Genomic DNA, 25,463 nt, shown 5'->3' on the forward strand with positions numbered 1-25,463 from the left:
GGAAATACTAAACAGAATTACAAAAATGAATTATACAAGATGTGACTTTAAAGTAATGAGACCAATTCTGTGAGCCACACCTGAAAATCAATGATATCACCATAATCACACTTGCACTCTCACTCAGAAAGGAGCAACTCACAGCCAGTGGGACTAGGGAGGAAAGGGGACTGAGAGAATACACATCAAACTCAAGATCGTGGTCACCCACGGGCATACAGGAGACGCCGGCTAACCCTATAATGTTCAAATGTTTTAAGTGTGACGTGTTCATGTGTGGTAGGTTTCTGAAAGTCATACAACTCATTTTGACTTTTCTGTGATCTTTGTATCACCTAAACCAACTTAAAAGAAGAGAAAAAAAAAGAATGAATTGTTCAATTTCTTCAAGAATTTTAAAAGAATTAAATAGTATGCTTTCAGGAAGAAACCACTCCCAAGCTTCAAATCTTAGCAAGGAGTACATCTTCATATTAATTTTGTCTTATATTGTTTTGTTTTATTTTATTTAGAGACAGAAGCTCTATTACTCCAGGCTAGCCTCTAACTCACTATGCTTTGAAAGGTAGTTTTGAGTTTATGATTCTCGTGTCTCAGTTTTCCATGTGGTACGATGGAGGGCACGCCACTGTTTTCAGTTCATTTCTGCTTGAGTGTGAACAAAACTCTCATTGCAAGAGAAGCAGGAAACAATTTGCCACGAGTGAGGGCTCACCGATTTCTTTGATGTTCTAATGGCAACCTGTCCCGTTTCTCACTAGACTTCATTTATTAATTTATCAAGTCAGTTTCTTTCATATACTTAACAGCTCCATCATTCATTTCATTTCTTTCATTTGATTTATGACATTATCACCCATTGGATTGAGCCCATTGATTGGATTCCATATGCTTGTCTAGGATCTCCAGAAGGAAAATGCATTTTCTCTCCTCACAGAAAGAAAAGAGAAGCATTTATTCATAAGCTGGAATTTGTAAACGTAAGCAATTGCTTACAGTCAAGGATGGCAGAGCTGTATCTCCAAGCAAATACAGTCTCTAGGTTGGCATGATTCTTGGAAGAATCCAGATATGTACTCTAGAGAGCCTACTGGCAAAATAAGAAGTCTCTTTGTATAAAAACCCATAAAATGTAATTTAACTTTATCCATGGGAAGATATTGCTCAACATGAGACTGACGTTGGATTCAACATTGCTTGTTGCCTCCCCTGCAAATTCTCAAAAACAAGATACCAGAAATTTATATGCTCTGGGGCAAAACTTAAACAATGATAAAGTAGAACAAAAACAGGGATATGTTTAGGGAAAAGAGAGATGACAGGGTAAGGCAGTGTGTCAAGGGACAGTCTGTTCTCCTGTGTGAGTAGATAGCTTGGCCATCAAGCTATCTACTCACACAGGAGAACAGACTGTCCCTTAGCAAGCACACAGAAACACAGCAGAAAGCAAAGCAGCTCCTTTCCTGTTCACTCGTCTATATGGAATCCAGGACAGAAAAACAGCTTTTCAGGGACACCCCTTGGGGAACGAACATGTGGTGCAATTGTGCGACCAGAGCACATTCACATAAACAATTATCGATGATAATATTTAAGCGCCAGGCACATAAGCACTGACGAGAATGCCTCCAGCCTCCTAGCGGAGACTATGAAGTGGAGGACAAATCCCCACGGAAGGATCTGGGATAAGACATCCCTGACTCTTTATCAAGTAGTGAAATTAACTGAGAATGCCTGGTACGGCTGCGCCCTGAAGCCAAGTGAAATTCATATGAGATCTTTCTGGGTTAACACTTCAACCCAGGGAATTAAGGTATAAATACCCGATTCAGTCCCTCCCGCTGCCTTCTCCCCTCTGAGCAGAAAGTTCTGCAAGAAACTGCGCTGAAGGGCTGGGGTCTGAACATTTGCAAGTGAAATATAAAGAAACTTAACTCTCTCTATTTTTTAATCAAAGAATATTTGTAAACATCTATCTTGGGTTGAAATTTTTAAGTCAGGGAATTTAAAGAAAGGCAAGGAATAAAACTGTATAATTAACACAGATCATATGTATGAAAAAAAGTGCCCAGATACTATTAGGGCATCTCCTGTGCTTAAGCACCTGTAATGCTGTATCGTGTGTGTATGTGTGTGTGTGTGCATGCATGTATGTAAATGAATACATACATGCATGAGAAAGGCCAGAGAAAGCTGCTGAAACAGTTTTTCACTGAACTAGGTTGATCAGTAAGCTCCAGTCAGCCTCCTGTTTCTGCTTCTTCTCCCCAGTACTAAGGTCCCATGAGCCTGTGGCCATGCCTGGCTTCTTTTATGGGTGCTGGGTTCAAACCCAGTCCCTCAGGCTTGTGCAGAGCATGTTTATTCACTGCGCCAATTTTCCAGTCCTCCTCCCGTGTTACATGTTTTAAAAACCATTCAGCTAAATGAAAATCTCCTGACCAATATGTTTAGAGCGATAGAAGGAATAGAGTGTCTGGAGTCTGGCCCAGCGTCAATTCTAGCTTCACTTACTAACTGTGTCATTATGGAGTCAGCTAAAGTCTCCAGGCCCTAATTTCTGCATCTGCAATGTAGAGGTAAAATTTCTGTCACATAATCGTGCAATACAGTGATTATGCACTGGAAAACCAAAGTAAAGTAGGCCCTTAATAGTTGACAACCTTTTGAATTTCTACTTTTGATAAAATAAAATCCATTTTTTTGCCAAGGCCTTCCCTTCTCCAGGAAGTGTGCATACAAGACAGTGACAGGCATAGAAGGCTCAGAGCATCAATGCAACTTCTAGGGAATGCCAGGAACTTCATCTTGCATTTTATAAGGAAAGCAGGTAATCCTCGGAAGCAGGAAGTCCTGGCTCTGTTTAAACACGAGATGGCTGAGAGAGAACACGATTAGATAACTGCCTTAAAGTTACACAGTTACAGCCGTCAAAGGACCAAACAGCCAGGAGTGCTGCAACGCTGCCTTTTCGTTAGTGCTTCACTAATTGAGTCCTTGTAGCTTTCCGAATTCATTTCGGCTGGTGATTGTGTCAGGTGTGATGTCTATGATCATAAAAGTGCAGTTCACACTAAAGTTGTCTTCTGGAAAGCTGCAAGGAGCTGCCAGTGTGTCTCGGAGTCTCTGTGACAGTGCTCGGAAATCTCAGATGATGCAGGTTTGAATTTCTCCCTGAGCATTCCACGGGCCTTCTCCACAAGGCCAGGGCTGATTTCTCTTCACTGTGGTAAAAGGTAAAGAATGTGCAACATCGATGTTCGAAATAGACCTGCCCTTTCCTGTATTTCCTTCAAACTGCCTTGGGTGACAGTTGATCAAGTATTCTGCGCTACGTCAAAACTGTTTGTGGAAATGGCCCCGGGAAACTGTAAATTTCAAAACATGCGGGCTTGTTTTGCTCAGAGTACAATAGCTAATAAAGTCATAAGGGCAGCAAGTGCTCATTTTGTATCCGTGGCCCTCCAACTCACACAAAGAAAGCGCCAAGACATGGACACAGCGCGTGCTCAGTCTGTCATACACTACCTGGGCTTGCCAGGGAAATGTAGTAGTCCCCTTTTTATTTAAGAGGCTGAAGGGATTTTAATTTAAAAAACCTGAATCTTAGAATCGTCAGAATAATTGCAAACCAGCACAGAGTGCCTGAGTGTTCTGCTGCAGGCAGAGCCTTTAGGAGCTCTTGGTGGAATGAGTCATTGTCAAATGGGTCTGCATAGCACCCTCCATTAATTATCTTCACAAGCAGCCAATGAGTGAGTCAATCAGTTCAAAAGAGAAACATATTATACCTCTTTTTCCCCTTTAAAACATAAAAGTCCTTCTTTGGTAAGGTGGGTCAAAGAATCATACTCAGTACATGTTTTCAGAATGAGCAAGTTTATTCTCACTTAACAAATTCTAGGAGCTTTTCTTAGTACTCATGCATGGAACATTTAAGAATGTGTGAAAATCACCAAGAATTATATATCCTCCCACTCTATACCTGCAAACATCTTAATGTAAGCAACTCGATGGAAGACAGAGGAAACATAGATGGTGCTATGAACTGAGTATCCATGTATTAATGAGCAGAATGAAGTCATTAGACAGCCTATATTAACTTTAACAGAAGCAGAAAAAAAAAAAGAGGAGCATCTATCTTGCCCTTACCTTTAAAAGCAGCTTACTTAACATACTGACGTCTGTGAGGAGCTACAGATGCTCATGAGTTGCTAAGTCAGAAGGGCCAGATATTTTGACATAAGCAATTTAACCATTTCACTCATGCTACTGTATTCTTTCGCTTCCACTGAAGAAAAGTCTAACTTACCATAACATACCATCAAAACCCTTGGAAATTAGATCCCTGTTTTCCTCCAACTCAGCTATTAAGCTCCAATTTCAATCACTAACACTTTCTCTAGTTTGATTAACCATTATGAAATCTATTGAAAAGATACTCACTGCTAATATGTTGACATGATGATTGTAGAATCAGACCAGGCATGGAGGACTGACTTCCTCCAGCACACTGAAGCCTGGGAGATGCCTGACTGTTCCATGTAGGAATAAATCTGAAAGCACAAGGACTTCAGACATACTTGCCACCCATTTTGAATCCAAGCTAGCAGACAGGACAGCTGGTTAGACCCACCCCAGTGGTACCCACAATAGTTCCTTTCAAATAAACCAGATGCTAATTGCCTCACAAAAGGGGAGTGAATGGTGACAAATGCCAGCATTGTCTGTCTTTCCTTCCAGCTTATTTTCTGCCTCTTTCCATTTAGTTCTTGCAGTCTATGCACTCCTCCAGTGACCTTATGCATACCCTTCTGACCCTTTGTCAATCTGGTACTTTTAGCCTCAACTAAATTAACCTATTCTATTTTTTTCTATTCCCATAACATTGTTCTAAGGAAGCCTACAAGACTGAGCTTCTTTCCCAAAAAACTTTATCAATATCTCTTTTACTTTCACTCAACATCTGTATTAGGTTTCTTGCTTTCTCTTCCTTATTCCTCTCATCCAAAGGAACATTGTAATTATTACTTTCTCTGTAACCCAATCTCAGGAATGCCCCTACTCCATTGTTCTCTTCTACTTTTTGAAATGGTGATGGTTGTGCTTTTGGAAGATGACATGGGCACCAGATATTTCACAAGTCCAGAAAGTGTGGCTTCCCCTTTAGGTGTGAGATTCAGAGTCAGGGAGCAGCTATGATATACAGGCAGGTTGGAGATACAAGTTATGGGTGATCAAAATGTGGATGAGCCTAGCTCGTTGGCTCCATCTATTCCTTACCTCATGGAGAGAACAGCAGTAACAGGAAGACTTGCTAAAGCCAAGTGCCTGGTGCCAGGTCCCAGAATCCTCAGTGCAAAGCAGTGCTCCTCAACCACAGTGGGTTACTGGAAGGCAGGCCAAGGTCAGCTTTGTAGAGCCGTGGCAACTCCTGCAGTTCACACGTGGTTAATGCCCCATATGAATATGATTAGGAGTAAGTTGATGAGGTCATGAGCCTTTGTTTTCTTTGAAAAATGGAAGTAATATAATTTGCCTGTCACTTTCCATGAATGATGTGAAAATGAGGAAATAAAATGATGCAAGTGTGTTTTGAAAAGAATTAAAGATTTAAAAGTCATTTCTAAGCAATCCTTAAACACTTCAATGACTTACTTTCATTGTCTACGCAAAGCAAGAAAACATCTAAGTGCACAAAGCCAATTAGACACTGCTTTATATATATATACACACACACATATATACATCTTATGTGTGTGCATTCACAATATTGCAACAGCTGGATTATGAGTGATAGCAGAATGAAAATCTCTTATATTTGTATAAAATGTAAAATATATTTGTATAAAAATATATGCATAGATTTTTTCTTTAAAATGTTAGGAAATCTGTAATAAGTGTCCTCAAACACGAATCACCAACCGGGACAGGACATCAATCATCCTTACTCAGGTACATGTGAGAGAATGCACCACCTTCCTGTTGCAGTTCCGGAATGAATTGCATTCCAAGCGTTATTAGCATTTTCTGTAAGCTCGTTCACGGGAAAGATCGCCACTTGTCATGGGTGCTGACCTCAGGAAGGTGGAGAACGTCTAGGAGTTTTATTAAAGGAGTTCTATGTTAACTGAGATGTGTTCATTCATTCACTCCTCACCCACTGTAAAACAGTTCTAGTGCAAGCGTCTCATAGGAATTGTAGGAGATCTGGGAATGAAAGGCAGGCCGTCTGCCCACCGTGCCCCTGCAGTCTGACGAGGGCAAGCAAGCCATGCAACACTGCGGTGACCGCTGTGAGCATACATTCATGAATCCTATGGCAGGGAGGATTGAAATCTTCTCAGACCAAGTGGATCCCACCGCTCCCAGCCTCACCATGTCCTGGGTAAAAGAGAAATTGAATCAGTTTTTATCGCGCTTTGTGCTTGCTTGGACTTTAGTTTTGTCTTACCCTTCTCGTTCAGTTCTGTCGGCAGACTGGTGGAGTAGCCACTATGTCACAAGGTGAGGATGACTGTGCCTTCCCCAGCCTCAGCGCCAGCAAGGCTGACCCAGCTCCAGAGGACAGGGACAGCGTGCTGAGTTCATCCCATTCCCCATTAGATGGGTGCCACTCAGACTTATGTCCTAAGTGTTACTTGATGGATCCGACATCTGCATTTAGTTCTTAATTGTGTATCCAAGAGTCTGAAGAAACAGCCAAGAACTCTGGACACCATGTGCCTGCTGTGGGAGAGACATAGCTGACAGACACTGAGTCACACTCTTATCCCCACCCTGAGCTCACATTAGTGTCAATGAGTTGTAAACCTAAGTTGGAAAATGATGTCTTGTGATCTCTCCTGTTTCTTAAAATAAAGGGACTCTTGCTGGTGAATTAAATTGGAGACTAAAAGCCAACAAACACTGAGGAATTAAATACTGTGGTGTGCATTAACATTTTTCAAAAGTGTATGTTGCCATGCTAAAAACTCATACTAAAGAATTCTAGATGAGAAATTAATATATGGTCTTTAACAAATTGATTGACTCCACTTGCTCAGATTATAGCCCACAGGCAACTCAGTGGGTCCTTGAGTAAGGGGAGCAGGGTGTATTTCTGACATAAACTTGGTGGCCTGTTCTTTGATCACTTCCCCCTGTGGCCTAGCCAGGCCACAGAGGAAGAGGATCCAGGCAGTCCTGATGAGACTTGATATGCTAGGGTTAGGTGATAAGGGAGGAGAGCTCCCCTTTCAGGAGACTAGGGAGGAGGTTACAATCAGGATATAAAGTGAATAAATTATAAAAAATTAAATATTTTAAAGAATATTTAAAAAAAATGATTGGCTCTGGGGTTGGCAGATGGCTCACCAAGTAAAGGGCTTGCTGAGCAAACAGGAAAAGAGAGAGCCGGAAGTGACAACACATTAGAAACCCCAGCACCACAGAGCCGATGCTGGAGCTTTCTGACCAGCCCATTTTCTCTATCAGTAAATTCCAGATTTAGTAAGGTGGAAAATGTAGTGGTGACATACACCCTTAATCCTGGCACTTGGGAGGCAAAGGAAGGTGGATCTCTGAATTCAAGGGGAGCCCTGTCTACACAGTGAGTTCCAGGCCAGCTGAGACTTCAGTGAAACCGTGTTTCAAAACAAAACAAAAAAATGTAGAGAGCCATTGAATAAGATGCCTGAAAATTGACCTTTGGCTCTTAAATGCAAACACACACACACACACACACACACACACACACACACACACAATTGGCTATGATATCCTAACCCTTGAACCTTAATACTCCAAAGATTATGAGCCTTGGAGCCATGCCAGGCCTGTTGTCACATCGTATATGAGGGATTTGCTGAGTTCCTTGATTCTGCCTGGAGTCTTTTGAACATGGTTCTCACTGTCTTCCCATCACTGGGCTAGACTGTAGGCACCAGCTGCTTACAAGTCTTAGGGTGGGAGTAGGGGGAGGCTGGGTTGTTGGGGGGAAGGGAAGAAGGGGTATGGCTGGTTCTGCATTCTGTCTCAGTCCCTCGGGGCTTTGTGAAGTTACAGAGTTCAAGGCAAGTTTGGTCTTTTGTATCTCCTTCTACATCATTATACATCAAAAGTGCCCAAAACAGGTCTATCCTGATTCTCACTCTATGAACTGATTGCATGGCCTGTGTTTCCTGATGACCTGGACAGTGTGTCTGTCAATTATCAAGCAACCAAGTGCCCCAGACCTCTTGTAACTTTCTTCAGCTGCGTAGGATATGACTTAGTATGCAAAGATCCTGGGGCCTTTTGCTCAAACAATGTAAAAGATTTTCCAGGGTGAACAGAAGGGGAGAAGGAGAAAACATGTTGATGACAAAGAAAATGGCCTTTTACATCATGAAAATGCCACAGTGCAGCACACTGAGCGTCCTTTAACACTGACTGCCCTTCTGGGTGTGTGTTCAGAGCTCTGGTCCCTCTAGCCCAGGTACCACATTCTTATCGCACTGCCAGGAGATCATCAGTTTTGAACAGACCTGCAGTTGCTCCTAGTATGATGGTGATGTAAGCCTTTTGGTTCCAGTGTTAGAAGCAAGAACTAACATTGACTTTACCAAGGACATTCGTACGTAGAGGGAAATGGGCGCAACTCCATTACGGGATGCTTCCTAAGGCATGTGAGTGTATGTCCTGCATGGCTCTGAGAGGTTCACACAAAGAGAGAGCAGCTTTATACATAGTCATCAAGCCCCACATGGTCTAATGTTGTTTTTGTTTACTTTTTTGCTTAATATATTAAGCAAAAAAGACATATCAATAATATAAAAGACATATCAATTGTTTGTCTAAAACGTTAATCAGTTAGAAATCTACACATAATTGTAGCTGTAGTTAGGAAGGGGAAGATTTTCAAGCTCTTTCCTGGGGCTCACTTTTCCTCAAAGAATTAACATGATTGGTTCTTCATGAAGGTTCTTTAAATCTAGTTTTTATTCACAGTAAAAATATAGTAGCGTAGTTACAAAATTTCAGAAATGTGATCCTATTGAAAGCAATGGACATCCAAGGAAAAGACACCCACGCACCACTGCACATATGTAACATACAGACACACATGTAAACACCACACACAATCCCAGAATATCTTGCTAACATCCTGCAACATCCCCACACCAGCTGCTTACTCAAGACACAGACCGCGAGATAGGAGAGGATAAATTACCACTCCCTGCCTGCTTGCTCCTTGGCAGGTCTGTCTCCACAACCCTGATAGCAATAAGCAAACCTTCTGTTTCTTTTTCGGAAATTTTATGAGATGCTCCCATGTCCTTTCCTTCCCCTCTTCCTCCTCCCACAATGCAGTGCGGTCAGAAAATGCTATAAAGTTTCAGAGAAGAGGTTTGCTCAAAGCAACTACAAATAAAGTGCATATTCATAAATAACTGCACTTGACTTTGTGTTTAATGTCCAAGATGATTGGAACAGATTGTATCATGAACTACTTTCCCTTTGGCTAATTAAATAGCAGTCTCCACTTACCACAAAGCATATTCTTATTAAAACAAGCAACTACAGTCGTTCTACTGGATAAATGACTCCCAAGTAAGTGCCATAAAGCCCATTACATCCCTGCTTTAGGAATGGAGCAGGTCCAAAGAGACAATCAAAGGATTTCAGTGGGATTATTTTAGATTAGAAAAACTGAGGGAGACAGGCGGTCCTGACAAGATCGTAAAGGCAGAAAGGATAAATTAGCGGTTCCATCCCAACAAAGTACTAGTGTGGTATCACAGTACATCCAAAAGCAAAAACAAATTCCTACTGTACTAACCTTCGCCAACATGGAAATCTGTTTATGCAGAAATAAAAATGTCACGGACAACTGTTATCTCCTGTGCAAATCAGAATGACTGTTTTGAATAATAATAAAAAAAATCCTTTCAAACCAACTATGGAAATATGCCATGGGGAAGAAAATGCCTTCATTTCAATAAATTGCCTTTTACATTTAATAGAAAAGGTTATGTTATGATTTATCATATTAATGAGACATTATTGCATAACCATATTTTTATGGCAATGCGTTGCTTGCTAAATGATTCCCCCTTTATTTTTCTCTCCAGGAGGAAAAGATTTCATAGAACAGAGTCTATGGGACTTTTTCCCTTTTTTGCCAGTAGTTAAATCTTTCAAAAGCTGTCAGCAGCCTCAGAAATCAAGTTCAAAATACCATCGCTAACATGAGCATAGGCACAGGCTAGTCTATTTTAAAACTGTAATACAAAAATGCTGGAGAAAAACCTAAACACAAATGATTACTTAAAATGAGATCGTCTTATCGGACTTGTCAATGTACAGCACAAAGTCAGTGAAGTGAAATCCAACTCACAATTCCTATAAATATCTTCAGGCAATTGGGAGCTCGGAGATTTTTTTTTCCAGACTAATTTGTCCTTAAACCCATTATGCATTAGAACCTTCACGTATTAATCCTCCACATCCCTGTCCACGACAGCCACAGAGAGCAGAGGACACAAACCACGGAAGACAGGCAAAGGATTCAATTCCCTTTCTTGCCTCAGTCAGGGGAGCTCCATTTTTAAGATCAGCCGAAACACTGATCATCTGCTTTGGTGACTTCCACAGGACAAGAGCCATGTTTTTTTCTATCCACCACAAAGCTTTGCCCTGCCCTGTCTTCCAACCCTAATGAATCGCGCTACCTGTGCTGGACAAGAGTCTTGGGCATAGCAGTCACAGCAGCGTTACCTGAACCCCTACTCCAACCATATGACAGGGAGCTAGTTACCCGATGGGAGCAGGGATGGGCCATTCGGTGAATGTTCCCAGGCCTGTCATATTTCCGGTGATGAGGGACTGAAGAAACAAAGGCAAGTGCTGTCATTTCGTAAAGCGCTGACTGCCTTCGCTGTCAGTTCATGGGTGTGCTCACCTTTGGCTGCTGCTGACAGATGTTACGGCCCGTCATTCATTTCACATTTTTTTTTTCTGAGAATGTAATAGGTGACAGCCTTGCACTTGGGGTTGGAGACAAAAATGAACAAGACAGGCAACGCGCTTACTCTCAGGGAACTTTAAGTCTGCTGGAGACAGTGCTGAATAAAGATTCCATTTGGCTCATTATCAGGATACATAGATTTTGTAAAGATGAAGTTTGAGGAGAACTCCCAAAACTCTTTTCCTTTAAGAATTATACAAATTATATACACAAATAGGTATGCTGTCAAGGCCCGAAAAATACAACACTGTAGGAGTCCTTTCTTCTTTCTGCAACCAGCACCTCTCCTACAGGTATCCGCAGCTTACATTTAAAAATACAGAGTTGTGTATAGTTAACTTTTCCTCCTTGTGAGACAAGGCTATGCCTTCCGTGCAACTGAAAAATGTACCCAGGAACATATTCTATGCAAATACACAGATATGCCATATGTTTCCATATGTTTGAAATGATTAAATTTCTTTTGCGTATCACGTTGGGGGGGGTATGCATGGGAAGGCCAGAGATTGACACTAGACATCTTTCTCTTGATCTGTATCTTAATTCTTGAGACTGTTTCAATCACTGAATATAGAGCTCAATTATTGGTTAGGCTAACTAGCCAGTAAGGTCCTGGGGACTCTGCCTATCCCAGCACTGGGCCTACACACGTGACTGCCACAGCCAACTTCTCCTTGTGTCCTGGGCTGGAACTCAGTATGGCAGGCATGTATGGTGAGCACTTTACCACTGAGCCATCTCTCAGACCCTCATAACTATTAAATGTCTATACATGCCGTAATTGGTATGATCTTTCTCTTTGGTGGGTATGTTTTGTTGGTCAAAGTAACAAACACAAAGGGAAAGGCTTAAGGAAATTAAAAAATGTATTTTTCACAGTTCTGCAGGCTAAATTCCTGGCATTAGTACCATTTGGCTGAAATGAAAGACTTGTCAGGGACATTTCTCTTTAAGGTTCTTGGGAACATCCATTTCTTGCCTCCTCCATCTTCTGGTAGACACCTGTAGCATTCCTTGGCTTCTGGCTCTTTTACTACAGCCTGTACTACAAGCATCTGAAAATTCATGTGTGTTCTGTCTTTACATTGCCTTCTCCTTGGAGTGTTGAACCTCTTCTTCTTCATCCCTAGAGAACAGCATTGGGAGTTCATAGTCTTGTCCCTCTTCCAGGTCCATCTCTGCTCATGTTTGCTGATGAAAAAGCAGTCTCATGGCTTATTGCTCTGCCTCCTCTCAGACTTCCTTCACAGTTATGGACTCTGCCTCCTCTCAGACTTCCTTCACAGTTATGGACTCTGCCTCCTCTCAGACTTCCTTCACAGTTATGGACTCTGCCTCTGGAACATTAAGTCAAAAGAAACTCTTTACGCTATGATTTGCTTTTGGACGTGGTATTTAATCTTAGCAACAAAAAATACCTAAGACAAAATACTATTTCATTTAGGTTCCACCTGGCTAATGCAAGATAATCTCTCAAGATCACTAACTTTAGTTGTATCTGCAAACTCCGTTTTCATTACTCGACTAGGGAACAGAGGTTGAACCCTAATAACTTTAGGAACCACTGACCAATGTGTATTTAAAGCATTTTAGTGAAAACGGAAATGCAGCCATGATTGTTGGTCATTTGTATTTGTGTTCGTTCATATGTGGGTAGATGGAATTCCTAAAGGGTGGGAGGATTTCTAAGCCAAAGACCTGTCAAATTTCAAAAGAAAATATGCCATTAAAGAAGACCAAAGTGCCTTTCAAATCTCAAAATACATAGTGAAGCAACCCCTAAAACTTTTATCAGAGAAGCCTCTGGATATTGGTCAAGACCACATGCTACCTTTTCCTTGCAACTTGAGAGGATAAAACTGGTAGCTTTCTGATCTGAATATTCTTTATTATTGATCGATTGAAAGAATCCTATTTGTATCATTCCTACTTTTTATTTCAATATTTCAGTTTTCCCAAGCTTTTCTGTTAATCAACAGATATTTACTACCTTATTTTGATTCATTGCAAACCTTCATGCACCACTGGTCCTTGCAGACTTACTGAAATTTTAATTACAGTAAAATTTGCCCCCATCTCACTTCATGAGGTTTTAATCTGGCATCTCTTCTTGAAAACATTGTCTGATTTAGAAAACGAACATGCTCTCTCAAGTTTACTTCAACCTTTACAATTTCATCATTTGTTTATTTATTTCTGATTTTAGGAATATTAACTTTGAGGAGTAAATCTCACACTAAGGTGAAATTCCACACTAGATCTGATTTGAGTTACATGTGGTATATCTATTTTTGCTGTTTCTATAAGTTCCACGAGGACAGACTGTTTCTCCATTGCTTTACCCTAGTGACACACAGCAAGGAGTCAGTTAAGATGACAAATAAAATACAGACGTCCAGTTAAATTTGAATTTCAGCTGTGTGATAAATAATGTTTAGTCAAACTTTGCTCCAAAAATTACTTGGGACATGCTTAAATTATAGCATTATGTGTTATCTTATTTTCAAATTTATTAAATTCATATTTTTGCTCATTAAATCAACGACCCCATCAAGGAGCTATTTGATAAATGAATGAAAATGTTATTTTTATTTTACAAATATATTTATTATGTTTTGTGAGTATATTTATATTAGTCAGGAAGAATTTCTTTTCATTGTGCTTTTATGAATGTTTTTGACTCTTTATAAGAATTTTTCTTCCTGCTTAAATTTCAAAAACAAATTTCCATTAACTTTTTAGTGGGCTTTAGTTGACCATATCAATGATGTTAGTCTTGGTACATTTCTAGTTGGGCTGATAAGAAGTTATTGAGAAAATAAAATAAAATCATGAAACTTCTGACTAATCTCATGTTTAATGGTTGAACACTAAAGCCATTATCATCAATAGAAGAATAAGGTAAAGACATAGACTATTGCCACCAGGATTTTCAATTTCTATAAAACAACAATAAGACAAAGCATAAGATATGAGCTGAACTGAAAAATTATTTTCTAATAAATGCCTGCCTAGAAAAAATATGAAAGCATTAATAAGTCATATTGAACTAACGTGAATTAGTTTGAGACTTTTACTTTTCACAAAATACATATATGAAAAGTAACTTTTATATATTTCTGTAAAAGCCAGAAATTATGGTAAATAAATTATGTTTCCTTTTGTAAATGGAATTATAGGACAGCTAGAAACAAGATTTTTTTTAAAGCGTGAAAAATGTATAAGAAAAAGAATGGTTTGTCTGTTACCACATAAGATACAATATCAAATCTGTTGTTTTATTAAAATTACATCCATATTTTAATCATCTTTATTAGAAATTACAAAATTATATGTATATATACATATGTAGCTAGAGAGAGAATAAGAGAAAGAGAGCGAAAATAAACAGAATAGATGGATAGAAGTAGGGAAGATATTAGGGAGATTACTAATGAAACTGTGATGGTAATTTTTTAGGTATCATCTGAACTAGATGAGGAAAATATAGAGACCCAGTGAAGTTCTATTTTGGATATCTGTGGAGGTATTTTCAGTAGAGGTTGGTGAATGGGGCTGCAAGGACTATATGGGGAAGTTTAATCCAGCAATATGGTTGCTCTAATCCCTTCCAAAGACCTAGGTCTGAGTGATCTGGCTGGAACGCAGACACACCTCTGGACACACCTTTCACTCCGAACAATGAAGGTAAAATAAGTTTGTAGCTGGAAGCAACTGTGTTCCAAAGTGATGTCTAGTTTAGAGGCAGACAAAGTGACAAGTCAGAGAAAGATTTGACAGAACAGCGTATGTTCAACTCTCACAAGAAAGGAGAGGAAAGAGAAGATGCTTGAGAGAGCAGTGTAGGGGGAGAGAGAGCTGGCAGTTCAGATCAGTTCAGTCAGGTGAAGCTGAGTTTGTGGCAGTTCAGTTTACGGAGTTCAGAGGCAGTTTTACCAGGAGAGGTTTACAGACACAGGTTGTGGAGATAACAAGTTAGACACAGGTGAAGACAGAAAAAGCCAAAAAATGACAAGGAGACAGAAGATTAGAACAGTTTGCTAGAGTTAGTTTGAGGCCACACAGAGCAATTTAGTCAGAAGCTGAGAGAAGCCAATTTGAATCAGTTAGCTTGGAGAGGAGTTTGAGCCAGAAAAATAGAGTTGAACTCTAACCAGCCAGTTAGAGTTCAGAAATAGCTAGAAAGGGTGAGCTTATTCAGCAGTAAATCTCAGGGACTGAAAACATTGCAGGGCTAGATTAGATTGTATGGCAGCTACAAGCTTCCAAGAGTAGGCCTAAAACAGCAGACAGAGGCAGTAAGCCTCGGAGATGACAATTTCATCAGGCAACTAAAAGATAATTGTTTCTATTATTTATTTCATCACTTTACAGCCTGATCACAGTCTCCTCCTTCTTCTCCTCCCAGTTCCACCCTGCATTTAGGTCATAGATGTTCAGAATTTATATCATGTTGGTGGATTTTTCCTTTGATGAGTATGGAGTGTCCTTTATCTCTTTTGATTAATTTTGGTTAAAATGCTATTTTATTAGATGTAAGAATGGCTTCTCTCACTTGTTTCTTGGGTATGATGTCTTGAAAACCCTTTTTCCAGCCCTTTACTCTGAGGTAATGTCTATCTTTGTTGTTGAGGTGTGTTTCTTGTATGCAGAAGAATGATGGATCCTGTTTTCATATCCATTCTGTTAGTTTGTGTCTTTTTTATTGGGAAATTGAGTCCACTGATAGAAAGAGGGAGATATTAATTACTAATGATTGTTAATTCCTGTTAATTTGATGTTGGTGTTGGTGGTGGTAGTGTGTGTGTGTGTGTGTGTGTGTGTGTGTGTGTGTGCTTCCCCTCTTTGGTTGTGCTGGTGTGGGCTCATTTATTTTGTGTTTTTTTGGGGGGAGGGGTTAGTAGTTAACCTTCTTGGTTTGGAGTTTTCCTTCTAGTGTCTGCTATAGGGCTGCAATTGTGGATACATATTGTTTAAATTTGGTTTTGTTTTGGAATATCCTGTTTTCTCCATCTGTGGTGATTAAAAGTTTTTCTTAGTATATTAGTCTGGGTGACATCTTAGTCTCTGAGAGTCTGCAAGACATCTACTCAGACTCTCTGGCTATTAGAGTCTCTGTTGAGAAATCTGGTGTAATTCTGATAGGTCTGCCTTTATATGTTACTTGGCCTTTTTCTGTTGAAACTTTTAATATTCTTTCTTTGTTCTGTGTTTTGATTATTATGTGGTTGGAAGATTTTCTTTTATATTCCAATCTATTTGTTGTTCTGTAAGTTTCTTGTATGTTTATAGGCATTTCTTTCTTTATGTTGGAGAAGTTTTCTTCTATGATTTTGTTGAAAATATTTTCTTGGCTTTAGAGTTGAGAGTCTTCTCAGTCTTCCATTCCTCTTATTTTTAGGTTTGGTCTTTTCATAACGTCTGAGATTTCTTGGATGTATTGTTTCAAGGAGTTTTTTTACTTAATGTTTTCTTTGACCATTGTATTGATTTCTTCAATTGGGCCTTCTATGCCTAAGATTCTTTCTTCCATCTCTTTTATTCTGTTAGGGATGATCCCCATTGGTGTAGTACCTATTCTCTTCCCTAGGTTTTCCATCTCCAGGATTCTGTTTGTGTGTTCTTTATTGCTTCTATTTCCATTTTTATGTCTTGAACCATTTTATTAATTTCTTTCACGTGTTTATTGTATTTTCCTGTATTTTTAAGGGATTTATTCATTTATCCATTTAAAGGCTTCTGTCATTTTTAAAAACTTTTTATTATTATCATTTATTCTAATTTGTTCAATTTGTATCCCAGCTGTAGCACCTTCCCTTGTCTCCTCCCTCCTTCTTCTCCTCCCATGCCCCTCCCAGTGATAGGGGAGGTTCTCTTCCCCTTCTATTTGACCTAGCCTATCAGGTCTCCTCCGGACTGGTTGTATTGTCTTCCTCTGTGGCCTGGCAAGGATGCACACCCCAGGGGGAGGTGATCAGAGGGCCTGTCACTGAGTTCATGCCAGAGAAACCCCTGCTCCCCTTACTAGGGACTCCACTTAGATACTGACCATAGACTACGTCTGTGCAAGGGTTCTAGGTCTGAAATGTTCAACGTCCTTAGCTATCAGGGAGATGCAAATCAAAACAACCCTGAGATTTCACCTTATACCCACCAGATGGCTAAGATAAAAAACTCAAGTGATAAAACATGCTGGACAGAATGTGAAAAGGGGGGAACCCTCCTCCTTTGCTGTTGGGAGTGCAAACTTGTACAACTACTTTGGAAATAAATCTGGCACTTTCTCAGAAAATTAGAAATAGTGCTACCTCAAGATCCAGCTATACCACTCCTAGGCATATATCCAAAGTATGCTCAACTATACAACAAGAACACTTGTTCAACCTTCATAACAATTCTATTCTATTATCTTTTTTATTTTATTTAAGGTCATCTTTTTATGCTTTGGCTGTATTGGGAAATCCATGGTTTGTTATGGTAGAATAGCTAGGCCCTAGTGGTGCCATATTGTCCTGGCTCTTGCTGATTGTGTTTTTATGCTGGTCCTTAGCATTCTGATTGTCCCTGCTGTTGGCTGTATGTTCCCGATGTCCACAGAACTACTTGGGGGAAGGCAAAGCAGAGCCTTGGACCTGAGAATGGGGCTTAGGAAACAGCCATTTTCTCACCTATGCTGGCTGTGCCCCAAGAAAACCTGTATGTTTCTAGGGTCTCACAGACCTTCTCAGGAAGGGAGACAGAGCCCTGCTCCTGACAAAGGAACTCAGGGTACAGAACACAGCCCACTTCTGCAGGCTGTGCCCCAGGTGGACCCGGCAGGCAGGGAACTGGAAGGGTGAGGTGTCTAACCTAGATGTTCCTGGGGTCCTGCAGGCCTCCTCAATTAGGTGCACAAATTAGTCTCTGGGGATAGCCTGCCGCCTGCCTCTCATAAAAGATACTTTTACAGAAAAGACCAACCCTTGGTGTCTGTTCATACCATCTTCTATATATAAAGCTGGACAGAAAATAAAGCAGTCAATGAATCCTCCTATAGATTTACTTCTTATCTCAGATTTGGGATATATTTATTTTCTATCTTGGGCTCTAGAATACCATGAGCCTCTATGTGGTTTCTAAGAGTTTCTACCTTAATGTGGGGTTTATGCCATCCCTCAAATAATTTTTGAAGCTTTTGGATTTATCTCTATAACCAACATGCCAGGATCTCCAGACTGTAAACAACCCTCTGTAATCATACAAGTCAATGACAGTAAAATCTCATCATATATATTAGTATATATATTCATTCTCATATACTCTATGCCTGCTGTAACTATTAAGGAAGGATTAAGAATAACTGAACAAATCAATCCTTCTCATTCTCCATTTGTCTGTCCCATAGTCCAGAGTATTGGTTTTCTCTTGACTAGAGGAGCAAAATCCAAGTAGGTCACTATAACACACATGATCTCTTTAGCATTGTGTAACAAAGAATATATGTGGGAAAATGTAAGAAAAAGGTACAATGAATTTTTGTTTAATTTCACATATGTCATTGTCAAAGAATGGCAGTAAAACCAGCTATGTCTAAGAATTAAAATAAGCACATCAAACTCTCTGACCAAAGGCAAGTCTTCCAGTTTGTTTGTTTGCTTGTTTTTTGTAACTATGGTATTCTTAGGGCTCGTTATTTTTAATACTCAGTGCCTACTAACCCTAGGACCATGGCCAGTTTTTTCTAATTTTATCTCTGTTGCTGTGATAAAAAGCCTCTGACCACAAGCAATTTAGGGGAGAATGAATTTATCTGGCTTATACTTCCAGGTCACAATCCATCATTGAAGGAAGTAAGGATATTACCTAGAAGCACAAACAAGAGAGGAATGCTGCTTGCCAGCTCTCTTGCTTATAGGCTTATATAGCTTTCTTAAGCAGACCAAAACCACCTGCCTGGGGAATGGTGCTGCCCACAGTGGTCTGGCCCTCCTGCATCAATTAACAGTCAAGTTAATTGATTAACTTGATTAACAGTCAAGTTAATTAACAGTCAAGTTAACAATCAACAATCAACAGTCCTCTATATACATGCCCATGGGCCAATCTGACCTGAGAAATCCCTGACATAAAATTTCCTTTGAAAGCGACTCTCAGTTGTGCCAACTTGACAGTTAAAGCTAACTGAAATACCAGTTCTCTCTCTCTCAAGTAATGAGGCCATTGGGAAGAACTCTACAAATCTAAAAAAAAAAAAATCTTACATCATTTACCTATACTGGTTAATACTGAATCACTTAAAAGAACGATCCAGTCACTGAAGAAAACAGGTTATTAAGTAGCTAACCTATGATAAAGAAGAAAAAGATTAACAACAAGAAAAAACAAGTTAGTCTTGGTAGAAAGATTAGGAATACAAAGAAAATAAAATCCAAATGCTTCTAAGCATTCCTCAGTACTTTTACCACGATGTAGCTGCAGAGGGAAACACATCAGATAGTCCATTAGTTATAATGGACCCAATCGCATGCAGACATGCAGCTACTGGAGAGCATAGAATGTGTCTACATGAAATGAGGTTGGTGGGAGTTTAAGTTGAAGAAAGTTAGGTGCAAATACCATGTTTGGTGTAATACAGTAGCTGAAAACACCAAAGGGTTTGTAATACATACAACAAACTGTTTTATAAGGAATGAGGAGGGGAGAGAATATGGGATTTGTTTTACTGCTTTTGTGTAGTTTAAACTATTTTGTAGTTATGATGGTTGAATTTTGTTGTTAAAAAAAAAACAGACAATAGGGGTAAGAAGGTAACTCAGTGGGAAAGCGCTCATTGAAAGTATGAAGTCCCATGTGCGAATTCCCAGAACCCACTTACAAAGATTGTGGATATGGTAGCATGTGTCTGTAATCCCAGTACTAGACAGGCAGAGAAGGAGGGTCCTGGAGCCCATTAGTTCAGGAGTCTAACTAAATTGGTGAGACCCAGGTTCAGGAGAGAAGCTGAATCAAAACATAAGTTAGAAACTGGAAAAGATACCTAATATTGACCTCTGGCCTGCACACACACAGACACACGCACACGCACGCACACGCACAGGCACACGCACACAAACATAAACACACACACAAAGACAGGCTACCTTAGAACAAATACTTTGCCTCTCTTCTCTGTAGAACTTCGGCAGGTGTTTAACACACTGGGTATCACAGAGAATTTCACCCTGGTTTTAATTAGAAAATGTAAATTATGATGAACTTAGTCCACCAAAGATTTACCATTCCTCCTCTTTCATTTGAAGCCTTTCAGGTCACACTTTCAGTGTCATTGCAGGATATGATGGAGGCTAACAGCCTGGGTGACACCACAACTTGGCTTCTGCCTGTATCCCCAAACACCTTCATACCTACCAGATCAAGATAAATTAGTGGGTGTTCAAAGATGTGCAGGCAATTGATCATCGGTCCGAAGGGACTGACTTAGGAGGACAGATTGGAAAAACTGCATATGTATCCGATAAAGTAAGTGACAACTTGGTTGGGTGGGAGGAAAAAACAACGTGGCTAGTATTCAAAGACCACTTGATAATGACAGTTCCAAACTCTATTATTCATGTAGAGCCACCAAAATTATTAGCATCCTGTAGCAACAAACTGCTCTCTGCACTCACCTGGTAGGGGATGTACTTATGTCTAAAACCTGCCTCAACTCATCATTTTGAGAGGAGATATCCTTGGATAGCTGAAAGGATGTTTGCCTCCTATAGTCTCAGCATTCTTGAAGTGAGGGGTGCTGGGGGCAGTGAATAGTTGCAAATAAACTCTTCGTGATCTAACTCATGGCACAGACGGTGCATAGCTAAGCCCCTGATGGTCCTGTGAGCCCACGTCAACCCTTTCCTTGCCTCCCAGCCATGAGCACTCAGAGCATTCTTAATTTATAGTAGAGTGCTTTCCTTATATGCTGTTTTGTTTCTGTCTGTACTGCTAGCCCACAAGTTCATAACTGGTTGAATCTAGTCATTCAAAAAGGTAGAGTGTAACTGGGCAGGGGTGGCACATGCCTTTAATTTCAGCACTTGGGAGGCAGAGGCAGGCTGATCTCTGTGAGTTCGAGGCCAGCTTGGTCTACAAAGCAAATCCAGGATGACCAAGGCTATACAGAAAAGCCATGTCTCATGTCTTGAAAAGAAAGTAGCTTGTGAAAACCATGGTTAGAATCAGAGAACCTAATAAGTGCTCAATGAATGAGAAAAACTGACATGTGGCTGATAGTTTGTTGCTTAGAAGAATGACAGGATGAGAAATGTGCTTTAGTCCAGAAGACATAAAAATTCTCACAAAATTGAGTTAGACATGAAAGATATACCAAAGACAATGGGGGTGGGGGGGAGTAGCACCACTTAGCTTGGTCTACACCGACGCCTTAATAAAACTATCACTAATTCTTTGTTATTTTTGTGATCTGTGTTTCATCTCTTTAACCTTATACAAAAGACATGCTAGGACCAATTAGTGTAATACTCCAGAGTCCAAATCCATAGAGCAGAAGCCCCATAGTGAGGTGATTTAAGCCAGAGACCCTGGGACAGCTAGACTCAAATCCCAACTCTCCACCACTTACAGGGGGTCTATTTGACCTTGTCCAAATCACCTACTTTGTCTATACCTAGATTTTACTAATAAATAACAATGAAAACTAACACTAATACCTAACTCTGGGAATTGTTATGAGGATCGAAAGACACTGGCAAATGCTTATTTAAAATGAACACAGTTGCTGGCCTCTGGTCTCGTGTCTTTTGCATTACGTCTTTTTCTACTTGTCATGGTAATCCCTGCATCCTTCCCCATCAGCAATTATCTCACATAAACTCTCAGCTCTTGTCTATCAGTCTGTTTCAATCTCTCTGCACAGCTATCCCTGAAACCTGTGCCCCTCCCCCAGAAACACCTTTTTTTACGCAATTGCCCATAGCAGTATTTTCACAGTGCATTAATTCTGACATTTACAGGTACGTTTGCATACTCCCTGTGTGGAGGAGGAAGAACAAAGAGACACCTTCTCCCAAAAGTGCATGAAGCACTGTGTTCTAATGCTTCCTCGGCCACCATCTCTCTATTGGTTTTCATTTGATATCTGTCCTGGAGCTAAAGGCAGCCACTCATAGCTCTGGTTTTGTCATTGTGGCAGGAATGTAAGGTAGCTGGTCATATCACGTGCACAGTCAGGGTAGAGAGAGCAATGAATGCTGATTCACAGCTGCGCACTTTTCACTCCGTTCAGAAGGCCACCTACATTCAGGGCGGGCATTCCCACTTTCTTTAACGGAATACGCATAGTTCCTCACAGGCATGCCCTCACCAGTCTCTCCTCAGTGATTCTCTGTCAAGTTACACAGTGTTAAACATCATAGTGATGTCAAGCATTTTTCATCGTGTAAATATCTGCTCATATCCAAGTCTGCCCATTTGCCAAGTGGATTATTTGGCTTTTTATAAAATTTCTTTACGTATTATTTAAATCCATTTTATAGATTTTTTTTTTCCTACTGTGTGGGCTGCCTTCCATTTTCTTAGCAAGGAGCTCTTTTTTTATTTTTATTTTTTGTTTTAAAATCACTTAGTTTTGATTTCGGAATCCATTTTAAGCATTGTATCTTTTGAAGTATGTTATTTGGTGTTGAAGGCACTCAACAGTAGGAAGAAGCCAGAAACAAAGATTGCACAATAATAAATCGATAAAGATCGAAAGCAAATGAGTGATATCAGGAACTTCCTATGAGAGGAGATGAGTCGCCATCAAGGACTGACAGCAGCAGGAAGTGAAGATGCGTGCATGGGTTTAGGATAGTATTGAGGGAAAATGGGATGTTCTGAGGTTAAGGGGTGGCTGCATAGCTTTGTGCACATAGTAAAAGACATTTAATTGTGTTCTTTTAAAAATTAATATTTTGGTATGTGGATTATATTCTAATGTATTCATCAGTAGAAAGATGCCAGAGTACACACACTTAAACTGTGACGTCTTCTCTGTTTATCTAAGAGACATTACCAAGCTCCTACTACTTGACAACACAGCACTAAGAACAAGTGACTGACTTCAATACAAGAACCCACTGTTTAATCCAAGTGTGTACCAACGTGCTCTTCAAAACCTTAGAGTTCAGCTCTTTGAATGGTGGTCTGTGATCCATGCTGAGTTACCTTTTGTGTACGATGTTAGGTAAGGACCAACTTTGCTTTTCCAGATGCCAATACTTAGTTGTCCCAGACTCTGCTGATGAAGATACTCTTCCATTAGCGAGTTATTTTTCAGCACTGTTGAAAATCAACCAGCCCACCAAGGAAAGGTTGCTTTCTGGACTTTTGATCTCATGCCATTGATCTGCATGTCTATTCTTATACTATTATATTAGTATTATATTATTTGATATAATACTGTCTTGATTGCTTTAGCACTGCAATACATTTTGAAATTGGGAAATGTTAGTCTTTTTAAAATATTATTTTTCACGATTTATTCATTTTATATCCTGATTGTAGGCTTCTACCTCAACTCTTCCTGGTTCCTCTTCCCTCTCTATCCCCTTCCCCTAGTCCACTGAGAGGAAGAGTTCTCCTCCCCTGCCATCTGACATTAGCTTATCAAGTCTCATCAGGATTGCTTAGATCCTCTTCCTCTGTAGCCTGGTAAGGTTGCATTGCCAGAGGGAAGTGATCAAAGAGCAGGCAACAGAGTTCATGACAGAGACAGCTCCTGTTTCCCTTACTCAAGGACTCACTTGGAGACTGAGATGCCAATTGGGTACATCTGGACAGGAGTTCTAGGTCCTCTCCATGCATGGTCCTTTGTTGGTGCATCAGTCTCTGCAGACTTCCCTGGGCCCAGGTTTTTTGGCTTTGTTGGTTTCCTTGTGGAGCACCTGTCCTCTCTGGGTCCTTCTGTCTCCTCTTCTTCTGTAAGACTCCCTGTGCTCTGACCAATGGGGGATTGAAGCAGATGCTTCAATTGGGTGGAACCTTTCAGAGGACCTTTATGGTAGGCTCCCTTCCTGTTCCCTCTCTTCCACCATTTCTGGTGTCTATCCTGTTTGTCACTCTAAATGAGATTTAAGCATCCTCCCTAGGGTCTTCCTTGTTATTTAGCTTCTTTAGATCTGTAGATTTTAGTATGGATATACTATCTTACATGGTTAATATTTTTTTATAAGTGAGTATATACCATGCCTGTCTTTCTATTTCTGGGTTCTCTCATTTAGGATGATATTTTCTAGTTCCATCCATTTAACTGCAAATTTCATGATTTTCTTGTTTTTAATAGCTGAGTAGTATTCCATTGTGTAAATGTGCCATGATTTCTGTATTCATTCTTCAGTTGAGGGACATCTAGGTTGTTTCCAGATTCTGTCTATTATGAATAAAGCTGCTATGAACATAGTTAAGCAAATGCCCTTGTTGAATGGTGGAGCATCTTTTAGGTATATGCTCAGGAGTGTATAACTGAATCTTGAAGTAACACTATATTCCCAATTTTCTGAGAAAGCGCCAGATTGATTTCCAAAGTGGTTGGACAAGTTTACATTCCCACCAACAATGGAGGAGGGTTTCCCTTTCTCCAGATTCTCTCCAGCATGTGTTGTCACTTGAGATTGTGATCTTAGCCATTCTGGTGGTGTAAGAAGGAATCACATGGTCATTTTGATTTCTATTTCCCTGATGACTAAGGACATTGAGCATTTCTTTGAGTGCTTCTTGGCCATTTGATATTCCTCTGTTGAGAATTCTCTGTTTAGCTCTGACTGCGTTTTTTAATTAGATTGTTTGGTTAGTTGGTGTTTAATTTCTTGAGTTCTCTATATATTCTGGATATTAGCTCTCTGTTAGAAATGTTAGGTTTTTAACTGTATTTTTTGTTTTCAAAGTTCTTTTATCTATTCTGTATTTTTTAATATCTGTATGAATTTTTTAATCAGCTTGTGATGTAGGAGTCAATATATGATTTTTATTATAACAAAGTTATCTTAAAAGTATTAACACTTCGAATCAGTGAATTTGAGATGCCATAGCATTTATTTGTCTTCACTAATGTCTTGTGTTTGTTTTGTTAAATTTATGTAGGTATTTATTTCTTCTTTTAGATACTATTGCAAATGAGTACCTTTCTAGCTTCAAATTTTACATAAGTCATTGCTAATCTATATAAATAAAAATTGATATTTTTTCATATATTTTACTTGTTTTTGGCAACTTAGCTGAGTTTTGTTACTTTGAATTGTGGTTCTGTGGTTTCACGGAAATGTCCACATTTAAGACCACTATATATAATATACATATTATATATTTATTATATATTATACTATATTATGTATTAATATATCATATCAATATAATATATTAATATATTAATAGTACCATATTAATATATTATATATCATATATTAATATATTATATTAATATAATGTTATAATTATAATGTATATTATATATAATATA

This window comes from Meriones unguiculatus, chromosome 10 (genome assembly GCF_030254825.1).
Source record: "Meriones unguiculatus strain TT.TT164.6M chromosome 10, Bangor_MerUng_6.1, whole genome shotgun sequence".
Lineage (NCBI taxonomy): Eukaryota > Metazoa > Chordata > Mammalia > Rodentia > Muridae > Meriones > Meriones unguiculatus.